General features: G+C 38.9%; 1 pseudogene; it reads right to left on the reverse strand.

Moving 5' to 3' along the window:
- Nucleotides 1–10,725: 10,725 nt before the first annotated feature.
- Nucleotides 10,726–20,823, reverse strand: part of LOC102909499 (TGF-beta receptor type-1 pseudogene) — a 114,636-nt pseudogene continuing 104,538 nt past the window's right edge.

Here is a 20,823-nt window from a genome sequence, read left to right on the forward strand (position 1 = left end):
AATAGGCTCAAGGTAATATAAAAAAATAAGCCATGTAAAGATGGCTACCACACAGAGAATCTGGATTATGTTCTCTTTGATATTCGTAACTGAAGAAAAACATTATGCCAAATGTATATTTTAAAGGTACCTTGACTTCAAAATTTGGATGTAAGGATATGTTGCTTTGGAAAAGAGGCTCTGCTTTTGTTTCCACAGAAAGTCAGAGGCTATGAATTTGTTCCAGATTAAGATACATCAGATTTGACCAGCCAACACCCCTGAAAGGTCTCTGATAACACCATGGCCCAGATGATCCAACATTCAGAACCGTTTCAAGGCAACTGGTTCAGATGATACACCCTCACGGACTACTCCATAATTCTAAAATTTTCTTTGTGTCTCCATAAGATACAGCCCTCCCCCCCCCCCTCCAGCAGGAAGTAGTAAGAGAAGCTATGCCCAAATTCCCAAATATACCAAGCTGGCTTTGGAGATGTGTAAAAGTTAAAACCCTCTTCTTTAAAAAAAGAAAAAAAAAAGAAAAAGAAAAGGGGAAGTGCTGTGGGATGATCTGTATGTCAAATGTGTGCTATGATTGGTCAATAAATAAAACACTGATTGGCCAGTGGCCAGGCAGGAAGTATAGGTGGGACTAACAGAGAGGATAATTGAGAGAACAGGAAGGCAGAGGGAGACACTGCCAGCCGCTGCCATGACAAGCAGCATTTGAAGATGCTGGTAAGCCACGAGCCACGTGGCAAGGTATAGATTTATAGAAATGGATTAATTTTATGTGTTTATTTATTTATTTATTACATACACAATGTTCTGTCTGCACGTATCCCTGCAGGCCAGAAGAGGGTGCCAGATCTCATTACAGATGGTTGTGAGCCACTATGTGGTTTCTGGGAATTGAACTCATGACCTTTGGAAAAGCAAGCAGAGCTCTTAACCTCTGAGCCATCTCTCCAGCTCCGAAATGGATTAATTTAAGATGTAAGAACTAGATAGCTAGAAGCCTGAGCCATTAGGCCAAACAGTTTAAACAATATAAGTCTCTGTGTTTACTTGGTTGGGTCTGAGCGGCTGTGGGACTGGCAGGTGACAGAGATTTGTCCTGACTGTGGGCCAGGCAGGAAAACTCTAGCTACAGTCTATTGGTAAGGACTAGTGGCAAGGACTTACCTTCGAGCTGTTTTTGAGGGTATGAAGTTTTCACTCAGTTTGTTTCACTACTCTGCCGTTTCCTAGGTAGAGTCAGGGTTGCAACCAATTCCCAGCCAAAGGGTTTTGGAGGCAGTGAAATAAACATTCCAGAGTCTGGGACAGAAGAGTTCTCATTGCACTTAGAGTTCACCTTCAGCAACCTTAAACAACACATGACAATTTTTCAATATAATGTACATTACACACCATAAGGCATCTTTTCCAAATTATGTAAAATAGAGGGATATATCCAGCAGATAACAAGTTAAACATGTAATGAGGGAAAATATACAAACTCTGGGAAAAAGTAGAATAAGTCCAGTAGTTATAATTTCTCAGTTGTTTATGAACCCACTTTGGGAGCTCATTGTGGTAATCAGTGAACTAAGAAGTTAATTCAGATGGGTGTGGTGGTACATGTCCATAATTCCAGCTCTCAAGAGGCTGGGGTAGGAAGATCACAAAAGTTTTGAGCCTAGCTAAATAATGAATTCAGGGCTAGCTGAACTACATAGTAAGATCCTACCTTCAAAAAAAAAAAATCAAAACAAAAGGTGAAATCTATTGCCTCACTCTTTGGATTTGTTGCTTGGTTTTGGTCTTAAAATTTACTTTGGTCTCTAAAGGCAGGAGGAATATGTGGTATGGATGAAGGGGTAAAATTTAAAACATTTCAGCTGTAAATTACAGTTGAAGAATCATGTTAAACAAGTGTATTTGGCTTTGGCTTTATCCAAAATAAGGAAACACAATTGTCCATGCCTGCCAAATATCACCATTATCAAGGATATGACATTTCTCTTGCCTGGTCAAAGTACAATTCTGACCCAGAAACATAAGAGATGTCATGGTACTGTGTTTTACTTTTGAAATCAGACCACTTTAGTTTTCCCAGTTGGGCCTCGTGAGTATGTACCTCTCAGTGAAATTGACATTTCTTGTTTTGTTGTAGAGTACCTCCAGGGTACTGTCACTTTGCTTTGATTATATTTTTCCTGGAGCCTTTTTTAGGATTCAAGTTTGCCCTTTCCTATCACACATCATTGATGTTATTATACACAATCAACAGCCTAACACACTGCCCCAGCAATTGCCTGTGGTTAAGGGGCTGTCTGGCCAGAGCTACTCTCTGCTTTACCAGAAGTAAATGTCTCATATGAAAAAAATATTTTTTCAGAATAGATGAAAAGTATTTCTTTCTGTTTTGTAGAATCCAATGCTTCCTTACAGCAAGCCACAGCATCAATGTATCTACTCAGATGACTATCATTCAAAGAGCTATGGCCTTTAGTCGTGTGGTTTTTAGGGACTCCATACACAGAAGAGCTTATGGATTGGATTTAACAAACATTCACCACATACTGCTATGCTGGTTCCACTGCAAAAGTACCAACAGATATAATTCCTGTCAGTATACCAGTGAAATCATCTGTAGCACGAATCTTAAAAGGTCTTATTAATAAAATAAAACCTAAAGCCAGGTATTGGGGTGAATGCTGGAAGATCAGAGAAACAGAACAAGCCACAACCACCTCACCTTGCCATTTCCTCAGCTGATCCTGTTTCCTCAGACTGGAAGCCTCTGAGTCCTCATCCAAATGGATCTCAGCTGAACTGCTCCTAAAAGCCTAAAAGCTTAACCAGGCTCTAGTTCCTGGTTTTCACACCTTATATACCTTTCTGCTTCCTGCCATCACTTCCTGGGATTAAAGGCCTGTGTCACCATGCCTGGTTGATTCCAGTGTGGCTTTGAACTCAGAGATCCAGGTGGATCTCTGGCTCCCAAGTGATAGGATTAAAGGCGTGTGTGCCACCATTTTCTGGCCTCTATGTCTATCTAGTGGCTGTTCTGTTCTCTGATCCCAGATAAGTTTATTAAGGTATTAAGGTGCACAATATATTGGGGGACACAATATCACCACAATCACCACTAGGCCAAGTTGAACCAACTTCATTTTCCACACCCTAACTTTATGGATATTTATTCATTCGTTGTTAAAAATACAGCTTATTTTTATGATCAAAAAAGAATTAAGAAATTCTGCAAAATTCAGTATAAAATACTGAAGTATATCATAAAACGTACATGGCCTTAAACTGTTATTTCCTTCAAGTATTTTTCTTTTACATGAATACCTCAATACATCTCTCTCTCTCTCTCTCTCTCTCTCTCTCTCTCTCTCTCTCTCTCCCTCTCTCTCCATATATATATATATATATATATATATATATATATATATATATATATATATATCTCCTTTATTTATTCAAAACCTACAAAATACACTCTATGTTATTATCCTATGATAATATTCCTAATATATTAATGCTCTTTGTGGACATTTTCCTGGCTTCATGTCTTTCAACTTTATGAATGAGCTCTCATTTACTCCACGTACTTATGTTTAGATTAATTCTATTCATTCTGTATCTTTCCCATGGTCTATGGACCATCTCCATGTCTTTGTATTTACTCCATCTGTGTGTTTTTTCTTAAGTCTAGGCTATGGAATTGCTGTGACTGGCTCTAAACTCATGAGATTACATAGTTAATTTCATGTATATTTATCATAGTTTTAAGAGTTCAATAGTTCTAATAAGTTTTGATTGAAGTTTAATATAATAAGTTTATGATTGAAACAGCACAAATAAGACTTAGAAAATAAGCCTATTTCTTTTGTAAAACAAAAGTTCAAAAGATTTTGTTGCTTTTAATATTTCTTACTTATAAATTAATAATTATTTGGCTACTATATCTTAACTTCTAAAGAATAGATATGTTTTTGTCTTTCTAGTGTAGAAGACAAAATGTGTATTTTAAAAGATTTTATTTATGTATGTGTCTGTGTGTCATGTGTGTGAGGGTGGGTTCCCATAGAGACCAGAAAGAGTTTGAATATCCTCGAGCTGAAGTTACTGGTGGATATAAGACCCTCCCACCCTGGCCAACAGGTGAGAATCAAATTTAGATTTTCTGGAAAAGTAGCAAATGATCTTAACCATTGACTCATCTCTCTAGCAACTCAAAATTTAGTTGTCAATTTTTCTGTTTCTTTTCATCATTCCCAAAGCAATTATCATCCATTGTTTACTCAATATAATCATTTCAAATATTGATTGCATCAACATTCACTACTTATTTATTATGTGGATGCAAACAAACATTTGTACCATGGTTTGCATCTAGAAGTCAGAAGACAACTTGCAAAAATCAGTTCTCTCCTTCTACTATGTGGATTATTTAGACGAAATTTAGATTTTCAGGCGTGGAGGCAAGTGCCAACTTTAAGATTTTAATGATGTTTATTTTTAAGTTGTGTGTTTCCATATACATGCATATAATTCTGAAAACCTCTATATGTTTATTAAGCAAACATATTGGTATTACATATCAATATCACAAGTAAGATAATCAATACCTTCTATTTTTCTTGTTGCTATCTTGGAACTCCTGGACCACCTTGCTTAAACCAGAAAAGCTGTTCCAAGACAACTTCAAGGGCTAGATATCAATAATCTATTTTATATTTCTATGATTATGTGATGTTAAGTATGCCATGTCTATGGAACCATGCAGCTGGGCTTAGCTTTTTCATTGAGAATCCACTTGAGATCCATCTAGGTCATTATATGAGTCAATAGTGTGTTGCTTTTTATTGCAGACTCATATTCACGGTATGGTTGTAGGACCATTTGGATTATGATTTGTTTTGAAGTATGTTCAGATTATGACTATGTAAACATTAATTTTCCAGAGAAATTGCCCCAGTTCCTGTACAAAGGTAGCATTATAGACATACAGCAAACACACACACACACACACACACACACACATACACACACACACACACACACACACACACACACACACACACACACACACACACTTTCTCACTTGAGAAAAGAATTTTATGATTTGGGATGTGTTTTTTTTCCAGCACACATAGATAGCTCTGCCATCAACACTCTGAATGAGTTTGATTTATGAATGCTTGAACTGTTTCCGAAGAACAAGTAACTGCTACAGAATTTCAGAGATTCCTTTTTCACAATTCATTCTAGACGCCCTAGGAAGGAAATTGTCCTTTGAAAGGCAGGTTTAACAAGGCCAGAAAGCATGCCATGAGGGCATCGCTCCATTTCATAATTTGATGTCATTTACTGAAGTTACTCAGGTCTGAAATACAGACCTCACTGTTGTGTTTGCGAAAACCTCACCTACATCATTTTTGGATAAGTAACCATCATGCTGGACATTCAGAGTCTGTAAAGGATTCATATTACTATCTAGAGAAAGATGATCTACAAAGGCAGAGAAGGGTGGGACTAGGATAGTTCAGGTACCTAAGTTATTTCCCTTAGCTACAGCTAAACAATGATAGTTCCCACATCATTTGTACCTTCCATATATTTTACAGATGCTCCATTATTTCATGCAGATTGAAAGCCTGCTTGGGAGGTAAGTTTCCTCTACTCTTATTCTAGAGATGAAGTGATGCTTGATCCTTTAGATATGTCATGAGAGGAGGTGGAAAGGGTAAGAAAGTGATACTTGTCATAGGAAAAAGCAATGGAGGGAAAGGAGTGAGAAAGAGAGACGGGGAAGGGAAAGGAAAGCAAGAGAGAGAAAACATGTCCAAGAGTTGCATAGTCTAAGTGTTAGTAAATGAGCCCAACTCCTCTGCAAGAGCAAAAATGCATTCTTAATTACTGAGCCACCTCTCCAGACCCAAAGGAATTTTACTTTTTATTTTGTATGTGGGGGTATTTTGCCTTCATGTATGTCTGTGTGCCACATGTGTGCCTAGTGTCTGTAAAAGCTAGAAGAGGGCATGGGATCCCTTGGAGCTGGAGTGACAATTGTGAACTGCCACATGGGTGCTGGGAATTGAAGCTGGGTCCCCTGGAAGAACAGCTGGTACTCCTAATCTCCAAGTCATCTCTCCAGCCCCAGAAACATTTATTTTATTGAAGACTTACAGAATTTCCATGGAACTGCCAGACTGTACTAGCAGTGGAGAGCCAGGGAAAAAGTCCACGATGCTGTTTTGAGGCCAAAGACAGTCTGGAGACAGAACTATTTCTTTGGAGGGATCTCTCAGTCTGTATATGCCTTATGGCCTTTAACTGATTGGATATGGTCCAACCACATGATGAAGGTTAACCTGATTTACTCAAAGGTCCTTGAGTGGGAATTACATATAAAAAACAGAACTACAGCAACAACGTGGCCAATGTTTCATCTCACATTTGCACATAAGTGTCAGACAAGCTCACACACATAAAACCAACCATCGTATTCTCTAGGCTTCTGGGCTTTTTCTGTGCTTCTGGGCTTCTTCAAGTTCCTCCCCAAAAAGGAATGAATGGTCCCCACCCTATGATAGTCAGGACTGCTTGCATTTCAGGATGTCACCATAGCTTTGTGACTTTTCCAGAGCTGCAGGTGGACTCAGACACAGGGTGGAAGGGTCCCCTCAAGGCTGTTCATAGTGGCTCTTAGCGACAAGCTTCTGTAGCCCATGTATTATTACCTGAAGGGAGAATGCCATCTCTACTCTCATTCCTCTCTGGACAATGAACTATATTCAATTCTTGTAACATACTGTTCTGCTCAGAATTGATGCGGCACCTATACTTGAAAGGATAAACTGAAAAGCACAGTATGAGGGGCTAACATTGCAAAAATCATATATATATATATGTGTGTGTGTGTGTGTGTGTGTGTGTGTGTGTGTGTGTGTGTGTGTGTGTGTATTCCATCCTGGGGATGGAGCTCAGGTCTTCAGACTTGCCAGCAGTACCTCTATCCACTGAACCATCTCTCTAGGCTGAAACATAATACTTTATATGACAAGAATAATATATATATATATATATATATATATATATATATATATATATATATATATATATATAAATAAATCTCTTGGCTATTCACAGAAAAAAATTCTAATCTGGATCAAGGTGGACTCACATGTGCATAGAAATGAAAGTGTTCACATGTGAACACAGCATTCACTGCCTGTGTGGTGAAGTGAAGATTATTTTTGATTTGGAGCTTATGAGTTCTTAGTTGAGGAACACTGTACACTGATCTTTCTCAATGAGAAGGATGATGGGAAAGAAGTATGGGTTGCTAAGTTAAGTCTAGCACTTAAAAAGGTATATCCACAAAACCATAGACATCGTGGCCATGCTTCATTAAATAAGCTTCAAGTAGGAAAGGCTATGGGGTCTGTAGAGTATGGATTTTTTTTCTTTATCTGGGTCCTAATTACATGAGTATGTTTGTTTACAACAGCTCATCAACACTTACAACTAGATAAAAATTGCATACAAAAAATCTCTTTTTATTGTCAGGGTGCTTATGAACTAATACAGGCAGAGTTTTCCTCCTCATAGAAAAGAATACATGACACACTTATTATTCTGGCTTGTCTGAACCCTCCCCTTTTTCTATTGTCTTAACAGCCCAGTGCAGTGATCTTTCTACTTTACCATAGTGTCTACCTCTTTTTGTCCCAGAGAAGCAAAACCTGCAAGATGAGAAGAGAATTTAAGTTCATTTTTGTCTACACGATGTCCATGTGAGGACCAGTTCTTTCTATCTGCAGCGTCCACATCTAAGTGCATGCTGTGTCCTCCTGAGCTAGTCCTCTCATTTATGGAATAGAGATTCTGCACAGTTCTGGGGCTGGTGCACTGGTCATGGAATTCCTCCTTAGTCTTGGTTCCATCCCCAGAATTACATTTTTACATGAAATGGAAGGGCGGTCTCAGTTCCTCCCCTATATCACAGCAGAACTGACCCATGTGTAAGTATTACTATGACAGCATTAGTGACATATATTATTGTCTGCTCTTATATCTTCAGTCTAGTGCCTGAGAGCTTTTGGAGAGAAGAGATACACTTTTAAATGCCATATTCCCCATGCCCGACCTCTCATATATTGAATTTGTTGAATAAAAGAGGTAAAAGGCTCCTGATTAAACATACTTTTAAAATGTCATTTGTTTCTCTCTCTCTCTCTCTGAAGGAGAATTTGTAAGAGGTCAGTTTTCTTTCCCTGTAAGAATCCTAGGGGGTGGAACACAGGTCACCAAATTTACCAGCAAGCACCTTTATGCACTGAGCCATTTCTCTGGACCCAAACATAATATTCTTACATGACAAGAAATGATATTTCCCCTATCTGCATGATTTTTCCCAAGGACATAGCATTTCATTACCACTTTGTTACAGTGTCTCTTTAAAATGCAGGTTTTAGTTATGCATTTTAATGCAGTGGTACTGTGATTCTCTGTAACTAAGTCAAATGTTATTTAACAAATCCAAAGGTTCAAGACTCAATGAAGCATGAAGACTTCTTGGAAGTTACCTCCTTCTAGATGTTTTCATTTGTAAAAGAAAATCAAAACCAAAAATAAAGTCTTTTGCACAAGCCTTTGAAATTTAGCCTGCAGGCACAGAAATGATTAACTAGAAAAGAATGCAGGATTTGTGACACAGATTAGTAGGTGCAAAGTCACAAAGGTTTTAACTGGATAAACAGCTATTCATAATTGTAAAAATGTTATTCCTTTTAAATGAAGTGCACTTACACTGAGGAATAATATCCTGTTTTAAGGCCTAGCTATTTTGATACATTGTAGGTATTTCACTGTGAGCCCCAGGAAAGACGTTTTTAGTGCTCCTGCTTCGACTTTTCCGTTTCTAAAATCTAAAATGCTTCATTCTTAAACTGACTCAACATTTTTCTTGAGATGATATTGATCTAAGATATAATATCCAAAAATTGCCACTAGATGGCAGGGTTCCCATTTCAACGGGAGAGCTCCCGCTCTTGTTCCAAACTAGCAAGAGTCTCCAATAAACAAACTTTGAAATGTGTTCATTTGTGCAGCTATAAATACCATGCATCTGATCCCGTTTACCACTGGGGTCGTATTTCTTAATGATATAAGTCAATTGCTCAAAAAGCCAGATCGAAGAAGTTATTTGGTATGTAGCCATATTCTCCTCCAAGTAAAATTAATTCTTATTTCTTCGTTTTAATCATATATAGTATATCCACAGTGTCATTAGCTAACAAATTAAAGAACCATTCATTAAGTATTTGTGATTTTTTTTTGTATAGTATTTTGCCAAGCCCTCAACAAGTGTGAATATCTCTGGAATTTCTTTACAGTTGGAGAAAGCCAAAGAGCATCTGCTGAATTCTGTTAGATTCGTGACAGGATACTCATTGCTGTGGAGAACCATTGCCCCTGACCAACTGTGACTGCCCGAGAATAAATATCATAAAGGGAAATTGAAGTGAATTTCCCGAGAAGGGAAGGTACTTTGATCAACTAGGCAAACTCACATTAACCTCTGAAAACATGTGTTAAGCCTGTGAGTAAAACCACTTGTATTATTACCAGTTATCACGGTTATTACCATTGGCCTTTCCGTACTCTAAAACATTCTGAGGCGTGAGCCCTCACCATGCAAATACTGGATAGAAACGTAAATAGAAAGTATTTCTTATAAATCTACCGGAGCAGACACCGTTCTAATGAAGCAAAAAGTCCCCACTTACAAAGTTCATATCCAGCAACGTTCCAGCATGGGGGAAAAGAATCAGCAAGATTTGTTCTTTCCCAGTGCTTATCAGAAATTGCTAAACTTTTAAACTTAAATAAATAAAATTATTCTAATGTACTAGGAATACAGCCTGGCCTTTCTATTTGCAAATCAGCTCAACACTGTAAAAAAAAAAAAAAAAAAAAAATCTCTCTAGGTGGGGAAAAAGCAAAACAAAACAAAATCCAAACATGTGATCTTTAGGATAAAATAGAAAGAAACACTCTGAAATATTGGCTTCTCTCAAAACAACAGTAGCAAGAATGAATCTAGTTTATTCTTGAAATAGGTCCTGCCCCTGTGATCTAAAGTAGACTTTTAATCTCCCTCCAGGCTCGGTGGTGTGCTTGAACACAGTAGTTTTGATCCATTATGAGGTTTATGCCTGTCTGTCTCATGATACTGTATAACAATGTGTCCCAGCACAATGGAAATGTATGCATGCTTAATTTCCATAAATTACACAGGCAGCCAGGCAGCCAGCTGTACGTTTCCATAAAGACAAATTCTGATTGTAAACTATTAAGCCTAATTCGGCGTCCTTTGATGTCTCTGAGAAAGACCGCGGGAGGAGTAAGCACAGCCCGATGGCAGTGTGTCCCTGGAGGAGGTGCACAGGATGGAGGCTGGTAATGCTATTGGCCCCCGTGCTTCTTCATTAGCTTGGATATGTGCTTCGGAGACTGAAAACAGTCCCTTTCCAGAAATTGGAAATGGCTTCCTAAATAGTGCTGACAAACACACAGACCTTTCCCCAAACCTAAAGCTAAAATCGGATTCAAAAGTTTTGTCTGTTCTCTGGAAGCCCCAGCTTGTTTTCAGCCATTAAGGTGGACGCCGAGTCTAGCTGCCCCTTAAGCAATGATCTAACTCACTGGATTATGTCATGTTACAATTTGCCTTTCATTTTATATTTTCTCTTTGAAATCTTCCTTATAGGTGGTTAGATCAAAGCAAATGCCATCCAGGCGTCTCTTCCAGCCAGGTTCCACGGAGGTTTCATCATTCGGCTGTGGAATTTCCTGCATAGTCTTGTTCTCAGCATCCTGTTGACATAATTTAACATACAGGTTACAAAGCCTTGTGTGAGGCTCTTGCCTTCCTGTTTACTTTCACTCCTCCGTGGAGCGGAGCTGAGCTCAGGAGCGGCTCTTTTGAACCTGGAATCCTATCACTTCCCCCCCCAAGCAGGAAAGGTGTGAAAGCAAACAGTAGAAAGCAAACACCATGAGGCCTTCTCAACAGGGCCTCAGTGGTTTCTCAGTCTAGAGGGACTAGGGAGGATTCTGAGCAGGAGGCAGGATGGAGACCAGGCAGGGATACATGTCTGGGTCCTGCTTCCTTGATCCTACACAGGGTGGCTTTGTTGTGAGGTGTGGAGTTTAGGAATTCTGACATCCCTGTCCCCAATGCATCCGTCTGCAAATTAAAAGCATTTAGACCCAAGAGAAGGCTCTCAGATTCTGGACTCTTACTAGATCCTAAACCTATTTCTGTCCTCTAATTACTTCTGAGTGATAATTCATACACACTTCTGGAAAGATGATCTTTTCCTAACTGTGTTTGCACACACTGGCTGGCAATCCCAGGGGCTGGGCTAGGAAGTTCCAAGTGGGTCCTGTCAGCCGGATGAATGAAAGAAAAGCTCACAACCGACTCTTTGACAGGTCTTCAATGGCAACTTGAACTTCTAAGCTCCATGCAGAGCATCTGCTAATGGTCTGGGCTTAGGGAGTGTGATAGGTGTAAGCTCCAAGGGTTGATGGGAGAGATGATATGAGAGGGTCTGCCTCCCAGATGACTTTGAAGTATCTGAGAGCCCACAGGCCAGAGCAAGGAGGAACTACTTTATTTGCATAGCTACCTATGGAGGGATCCACATTTGGTGTCAGGTACCATTGCAGTTGTTTTAGGGTGCCAGTCAGCAGCAAAGGGTCAGCAAATGGACCCAGAAAGGTCAGGGTGCTCAGAGTTCAATGTGAATGCGGATCCTATGTGAACCCTTCGCCCATCAGCTCAGTTCACACCTCTCTCTGTAAGTTTGCTCTAAGCAATTGCATGTGACATTTCTTTGAAATCATCAACCTCCAGTAAAAAGCCATGCATATGTTCTACCTAAATATACTGGAATCCTGAATGAGGCCTTTTTTTCCTGCTACTTTCAACTCAAATACCACACTTTCCACTTTTCTTGTTGTTATTGATACAATCTAGGGTTTAAACCTGAGAGATTTAAGAACCAGCGTTCTGGCAGGACAGGACTCATTCCTGTAATCCCAGTACTCTGGAGGCTGAGGCCAAAGATTACTGTGAGTCGGAGATCAGAATAGGGATCAAGCCTGTCTGGGCTGGAGTGAGACCTTGTCTTCAATAAAACAGACAGATAGGGTTCTAATAAATGTGGACTTACGCTACATTTCACATTGTCATTTTCGTAGTAAGGATTTCTATTGCTATGAAGAGACTCCATGACCAAAGCAACACTTACAAACAGTTAGTTGGGGCTGGCTTACAGTGCAGAGGTTTAGTTCATGATCATCATGGCAGGAAGCATAGCAGCATGTGGGTAGACATGATGCTGTAGAAAGAGCTAAGAGTTCTAAGTCTGGATTGGCAGACAGCAGGAAGAGAGACTAGAGCACTGGCCTGATTTGAGCACTGAGATCTCAAAGCCCACACCCAGTAACACACTTCCTCCAACACTATATCACTCCAACAATGCCACACCTCCCAATAGTGCCATTCCCTATGAGCCTATGGGGCCATTTCACTCAAACTACCACTCAGTTAAGTATGAGTATATGTTATTTTATGCATATCATGTTACATCAAGTGTTTTGTCATCTGCTTTAATTGAAAACTGTTAAGACTTACTCTATATTTACTCTATTTTAATCTCATCACTCATCATCCTAAATGTCAAAATGCCCCCACACATTGTATTTACAATTTTGGGATTGCTTTTCAGATCTGTTTCAAGGTTCCTTTTCCACAGTTGCACACTGTTCTGCTTTTCTGGTGTTAAACCATAGTCCCTTACCAGTTTCCCAGAGTGTGGCTCCCTAAGCATCTGGGGCTGCAAAGCCTCCTTACAGCAGAAGTCTCTCTCCATTCTGTTCTCTCTCTGTTCTCTCTCTCTCTGTTCTCTCCCTCTCTCTCTCTCTCTCTCTCTCTCTCTCTCTCTCTCTCTCTCTCTCTCTCTCCCTCCCTCTCCCTTCCTCCCTCCCTTCTTAAAAAGTTAATTTTCTCAAGTCTTTTTGAAATGACATCTCCAGTCTGCTCAGTCACTGCGGGTGCCAAGCAGCCAGTGCCGTTTTCCTGGCTTCTCCTGCTGCTGCCACAACTACCTTGGGTCTCGCCTTTCCCCAGGAGGTTTAGGGTATCCTGGACTTTTCTGACAGTTGCCTTTCAACTTTCCTTAGACCATTCTCTGGAGACCCAGGCCAACCTTGGCTGAGTGCAGTCTTCCATCTTCAGATCTAAGAGATCTCTTAAATGCTCCTCACTGTCTTTCTCTCCCTCCTAATACTGATGAGGTGTTTCTTCTAGAGTTTTCAGATGTGAAAAAACATTCCTGAGGCTGTCCAAGACTATCTCTCTTTCTCACATAAATAGATTTTTAAACTGATCTTTAGAGTACCTTTCACAATGAAAGCATTATAGTCAACATACCTTCCTCGCATTTACACTTGTATCTCTTTCATTTCGTTATTTTGCTCAGAAATAGATGATTGTTAGGTTACTTTGCCTTTTCATCTATTGCATTTAGTTGCTATTTTCACTGTAGTTTTTAATTCAAATGTCTAATTCTTAAATATTATATCCCAATCTTAGAGGACCCTTTCTTGGATACTTTCCCGATCTTAGATAATTCTGCCTTTTCTAGTCATCCTGGTGTGTATGGATTCCCCAAGAATAACGTTCAGATTTTTTAAAAATGTACTTCCTTTCAGCAGTTTTATTCTGCTGACAAGCATTTGTGCCTTCCTCGGGCTGATCACTCTCAAGCACAGTATCTTTTATATGTCTCAAGTTTTCCTTTCACTCATCCCTACAAGGATGGGCTCCGCTGCTTTTGTGAGCTGCTGCAGGATGAAAGAACGCCTTTCAATGAGGCTTCCTGTCTGAATCATACAGATCCGAGAGAAGGGACAGAGGAAAGTTTTAATTTACTCCAGATCTCCTTAGCCATTTCTGAGACACAGCATTGAATGAGACACTGGGAGACAGTAGTGATTAAAAGGCAACCTGCTCCCATCACTTCCTCTGGGCCGAGTAACTTCTCTGTCACTTTGCTGGGACTCCCTGAGGGTTTTCTATATATTTCTTTTCCTGACACTTACAGATACTTCTCTGAATTTTTTCTTTTATCTCTGTGGCCTCTAGCATCCTGTGTGTCAACACATCCAGTAGGATCCTTCAGAGTTACCTGACCCATCCTAACCTGTCTACTAGACTCTTCAGTATTCTAAGTGCTTTTCTGAAGTTCTCTCCAGTTTTCCAAGAATATAATTCATCTTTATATAGCAAATTTTACTATATTTCCATGAATTTAATTTTCCCAAACTATCCTGTAATATGTATGATTAGTTCTTCCTCTTCCTTAACTTTTTCATTTTCTATTGTACACATGATTTTCCATTACAAGGAGTCTTTACCAGCTCTCCTCTCAGTGACTTGAATGATTTGATTAGATTTGGGCCAATGATAGAACAGATATGATACTGCAACTTCATAATTAAAAAAAAAAGAGGGCCAGAAAGAGGTCTTCACCCTTCCTGCTCCTTGGGATATTCTGAAAATTCCTTAGTTCTATAGAGAAGAAAACATACTTTTTCTCACCAAAACACAGATTTTGTGGTGGATACCTAGCAAAAGAAATTACTGAGATAAAGAAATCAGAGTCCCTCAAGAGTAAAGAAGAAAAGGAAACAGGGTAATTCTATTGTTCTGAGGAAGTGCAACCAGGCAACAACATTTACATTCTAATAGCAATAAACTTGAGGAAAGGTAACAAGATGTATCTGTTCAGATTCCTTCTGACCTCTCTGTGTGACATTACCTCTGGATACAGGGTGACACCTGTCACCCGGAGGTCTTCAGGGGATCAGAGAAAGATGACTTTCCTAGATCTGATGATCCGCTTCATGGGAAAATGGGCAAGGGGGATTTTCTTGTGATGCCCTGCTTCAGCATGAATAACCAGAGTCAGCTGAGGGGCTTCCCTGCTTCTTCTGTTTCTCTAGGTGACAGGGTGCTGTACTGTGGAAGTAGTGTCCTGACCATGTCACTTGCTGGGCGAACCTCAGTGCTCACATCTGGGCTGTTGAGTGAATGCAGTCTGATCACTATCACCTGGAGTTTCTCACTGTTAATAGAAATCTCTGTGGACACAGCCCTGTTCTGGTTTCCAGGACTGAGATGGATATTATGTCAGTCATGTTTTCATGGAGTCTGGTCAACATCATTACCTTCTCCCACTCTGGTATGATTTCAAAAAAATATCAGACAAGGTATCTTTGCCTGTGACTGTGTGTGTTTCTTTCCTCCTGCTTTTAGCCATACTGCCACATTCTATTAAAAGGTACCATTTCATTTGCTAATGGAACACATTATTTAGAACCTTCTTATTTCTGTTCAGGCTGTGTTGAACCCAAGAGAACATTGTAAATTTTTCAGGATGTAGTCATTCAACAGAGGGAGACACAAATACCCCAAAGACTATATTAAAGTTTATAGGGAAGTGGTAATAGGGGACAGTGAATAGGCAAGAAGGGTGGTGGTGACAAGGGTCTCTGAGCTTATTTACATGCTGCTGGATGAGCTCTCCTGTCTTTGATGCTTCATTTTCCTGATGCAGTCAACATGCAGGCTGACTTCTCCCTCTCTCTTTGTGATGAGCAGTGAATAGGTAAAGGATGAATAGTCAGTTGCTTATTATATAATTTGCACTAGCCCATCATGAAGTGACTTTAACTAGTCCAATAATTCAAGAAATGCTAAATACTAACATGCAGAATTCTTTCTCTTCTCAACGTATAGTGCATGTTTTCATGGCTATAAATTTTGCTATCAGTTACATATACATGGTAGATTTTTGCAAACTGCCAGAAAATAAGCAAACAGGCATCATTTATTTAGAGTCAGAGGGAAGGGAAGAAGGAAGAAAGGAAGGAAGGAAGCAGGAAGGGAGGGAGGGAGGGGGAAAGGGATGTATTATGCATGACATGTATTATTTACTAAATTATAAGAATCTACAACTTCTTTTTATTATGTGTGACCTGACACGTCAAGAAATGATGCTTATTGAGTATGTCTGATACATAATTAAACCAGTTATTATTGAAGCAAAAGAAGAGAAATAGTTCTGCCTTCTGAGTTGGTATGAGGAGACCTAAGTTAAATATCTAGTATGGCCATTTATTAGGGGACTTGGGCATGATGTTGACCTCAGTGGCTCTCAGATGTCACACTGTTGGTAAATACTTAATATGCAATCTTTTTGGAGGCAGGGTATCTATAAAACCAGTGTGATGATCCAAGTGTTACAGAACTTTTGGCGACCCTTTTCTGGTTTCCAGATGACATTAGCGAAACCATAGTTCCCCACCTTGCTGTTCTTGGTCTCATTAACAGATGAATACATGGGTGGACTCAAGCATTTTATTTGTTTGTGATGAAGCCATTCAAAACCTTAACTTACATATATTTTGAATTGTGTGGTACAACATTGTCCACCGTTATCATCCTTCTGTTTGTTGGAACCCCAGAAGTCATTCATCGTCTCTGGTGGTGACCATCTTAGAACTCACCCCTTCTCTGCATCCTCTCCATCCCCTGCGCTCCTCAGCCTTCGGTAACTAAATGAGCTCTGTCATTTAAGACTCCGCTATGAGTGAAATCACAGAAGATTTGTCTCCTCATGTCTAGTTTACTCAGTTTAATGATTTCAGGTTCATCCTCATTACCACAAAATGACAGGCTTCATTCTAGTCATTCCATTTTGGCTTGTCTGGTTGAATCATGATTGACTATCCCAGCCCTCTGTTGTCCAACTTTTGTTTATTTCTTGCTGTTCTTCCACTGCCATAAGACTACAAAAAGAGCCAACAAATATTTTTTTCATATTTGCTGTTTTACCACACTACTGTGCATGTGGTATACTGTGCATGCACAGAAGCATAATCTGGGTTAAAATGAAGGCATAGGACTGGCTTAATATATTTAAGAACACTGTTCTGCAAGTCTAAGGGCCTGAGTTCAAATCCCCTGTACCTGTGTAAAATATATTTTGATTTTATTCACCCTAATTTAGCAGATTTCTTTCTACAAAAGCAGATTTTGTTTTATTATAGTTCCAGTTTTTCTTATTATGAGTGAAGTTAATGTATTCTTGTTTTAGTTGGTCAAGAAGCATTTTGAATTCCTTTTCTGTGAATGGAGAGGGTTTATAGCCCACAGCCATGTTTTCTATGGGGATGCTGTTTTTATTTTCTTTATTGAAAAGACACTAGCACTTTATTTGTGGTATAAGCTGAAAAGCTCCATTCAGACTTTATCATTTTTCTTTCAATTTTATTTATAGTAGCTTTTTCTAAGCACATTTTGTTTTATGTATGTGGTTATTGCATTTTGATAGCTTCTGCATTTTAGAAACCCTAAAAATGTCTTTACTATGAGACTTATTTTTTTTTGTTCCTTAGTCTTTGTGTTTCTTTTTTATGTGAAAACTTTGATTAATATAAAATTTATTTTAGTGCAAAGCAAGAGATATGATTTTACTTTATTTTCTGCCAGATGGCAATCCATTATCTCATCTACAATTTATTAAATAGTTCACAATTTCCCTTCGACTTAAAATGCCAAGTTTACCATATATTAAATCACCATATGTATTTGATTCTATATGTAGATTTATTTTAGGATGCACTGATATGTCTGTATTTTACACATAAAAACCATTTTAATTTTGTTTTCTTTTTAATATAGCTTAATACTTATTGTGACAAATCTCTCATCTTCCTTAGTTTTCAGAAAATTTCTAGATATTCCCCTTTACCTTTCTAATTACATTACCAAATATTCTTGATTTTTGTTTTAAAAATGCATGTACTCTCTTTAAGATCATAATTCATCCCTGCATAAATTTAGCTAATATTGTAAATGGCTTTGTCATTGGTTCAAAGCAGTATTAACATTCTCCCTCCTGATGTGTTCAAAACATTCTATCCCACTTTCAAGGCCTTGCTTAAAATATTATCATATATAGACTGGAGAGATGGGTAAGTAGTTAAGAGTGTTTACTGCTCTTGCAGAGGACCTGGGTTCTGTTTCTGTACACAACAAGGTATCCCACAACTTCCTGCACTCCATTTCCAGGGGTCCTGATATCTTCTTCTTGCCTTTGTAGTTTCTACACACGTCATACATTAACATGTACAGGAATATATACACACCTAAAAATAAATAAATACTATTATTACCAAATATATTATCAAACAACCCAGCATTACCTGAGTTTGTAGGTAAACATATAAAAGAGGTTGACAAAACAGGTAGGTGAATACCTGAATATGTGTAAACACATATCCTCCTGTATTCATATGTGCATACATATGTACATAAGTATATGATATATTCTTGAGAAAGGATTCTTCTATAAAAAAAACTTTGAAAATGCTATCAATAATTTTCTCAAAGTAAGGCAAAATGGTATCAACAGATTAATCAATAAAATTTAAAAACAATGTCTTAGCTGGCTTTCTGGAGCCCATGACCTATGGTGGGACACCTTGCTTAGCCTTGATGCAGAGGGTAGTGGCTTGGTCCTGCCTCAGTTGAATGTACCAGGCTTTGCTGTCTTCCCATGGGAGCCCTTACCCTTTAGGAGGAAGGGATGGGGGTCGGTCAGGGGAGACGCTGGGGCACAGAGCGGGAGAAAAGATGAGAGGGGGGTCTATGGTTGGTGTGCAAAATGAGTAAAAAAAAATTCTTAAAAGAAAAAAAAATCTTTCCATTTGTGAGAGCTCTTGAAGTAAAAACTAGGTTTTAGCTGGGCAGTGGTAGCACATGCCATTAACTGTTTCTCGGAAGGCAGAGGCAGGCAGATCTCTGAGTTAGAGGCCAGCTTAGTCTATGAAGCAAGTTCCAGGACATCCGGGGCTACACAGCGAAACTCTGTCTCAAAAACCAAAACCAACCAACCAACCAAACAAGCAAAACCATAAATTGGACTAATTGTATTGGACTGTAAAAACAATCATCTAAAAATAGTAGATTAAGTAAAGCAAAATTTTGTCTTCTCTCATGGTTCCTGTGGATTTAGATGGAAGAGGAGCTGGCAGTATCTTAGTGTTTAAGTTGTCTTCAGAGTTTGCTGTCATATGTTGACTGGGACTGTCTAATCTGAAGGCATGCTAGGGGAAGGAAGATCTTCCTCAAGTTGTCTTTTGCATGCTTAGGAGGGTGGCATTGGTCTGAGGACTTCGGTTCCTCTCCATGCGATTTGCAATGGTGAGGTGATTATCTGCATATTATATCTATAGCAAAGGACAAGCGGTTGCATATTTTATCTCTTTGAGGTTGATTTGAATATTCTCTCCACTTTAAAAAAATGATACACTGTAGTTCCAACACTACAGAATGTGAATTCAATTAGAAACATGGTTTTCTACAGAGAGAGTCAATTAGAAAATAGAATCTTTAGAGTGGATCCTTCTTCAATAATACTAACACATGAAATGGAGGGATATTAATTAAGTTAGAGAGAAGAGACTATGAAGATGTAGAGAGAATAGAATGTGAGGGAGAAAGACTGAGGAATGTTATCTACAGGCCAAGGCAGAGGCTACCAGCTCAGAGAACAGTACGAAGAGAATACTTTGGCATTTAGTTATTTTTCCATAATGTCCTAGCAAGGAAGATGGGACAACATATACCATGTTAGGTTTGAGTGCAACCTACAACTACAACAAATATTACACAGGTTTAGGCATGCAGCACCAAGATCTGTTGTTGTATTGTATAACTCTATAGGTTTTATGGCATAGGAAACACAGGTAATGGACAAGTAGAGGATGGCTGGAGGTGGAGGATGACTGGAGTTAGGGGATGACTGGAGGAAGTAGGCCACTGAGGGTGGTTTCTTAGTGTCTAATATCCTGGAAAAGTTTGTCCTTTCTTCCTGCTTTCTGTACTATCACAGTATGAACTGTTTTTTAATCTCATGTCACCACTTAATGGTAGACTGACCCTTTGAAAACATGAGCCAAAATAATTATTTCCTTTTATAGTATTATTCTATCAGGCATTTTGTCATAGAACTGTAAAAGTAAGAAAACTTATCCCAGGGAGTTCTCTGATCTTTGGCCCACCATCTGAGATTGCAGTGAGATGTCAAGGGTCTGCTACCAGAAGGAAGACCATGTGGAGAATCAGTCATGCTGATACCCTGACCTCAGGCTTCCAGGCTCCTGAATACAGAACATAAAATTCTATCATGTTCTTTATGATATACTTTATAAGTGCTCTAAAGAAAACACAAAAACCTGTGGACAGATAGTAGCCATTTTAATTTTGTTGTTAACTATTCTAAAATATCCTCCTTTGCTTCAGTAGCCCATTCCTGAGGTCCCTTTAAACATCCCCATATCTACAATGCCTTTCTCTTTCTGAGAACTTTTGAACATGCATTGCTATCATCATTTAGAAATGTATGTGGCAATCCAATCCTTTGAGTTTCTAGATCCACCCTGGGCTGTATGCCTCAGGAGAGAGCAACATTCATATTTTAGGGATATTTGTTTGCTTAGCTAGGTGTAGTGTCTGGAACATAATAAATGATTACTAGTGGAGCCGAGACTTAGAGCAAACACTAGTCTTTATATGGATGATGATAAACTTATGTTTTTTGTAGGTTTATCTGAAAGGGATTCAGGAGCACAGTGGATATCTTTATTTTCAAGCTTTTATTCTTGGAGACAAAGTTGTATTTTCTAGAGAAAAGA

Source organism: Peromyscus maniculatus, chromosome 10 (genome assembly GCF_049852395.1).
Source record: "Peromyscus maniculatus bairdii isolate BWxNUB_F1_BW_parent chromosome 10, HU_Pman_BW_mat_3.1, whole genome shotgun sequence".
Lineage (NCBI taxonomy): Eukaryota > Metazoa > Chordata > Mammalia > Rodentia > Cricetidae > Peromyscus > Peromyscus maniculatus.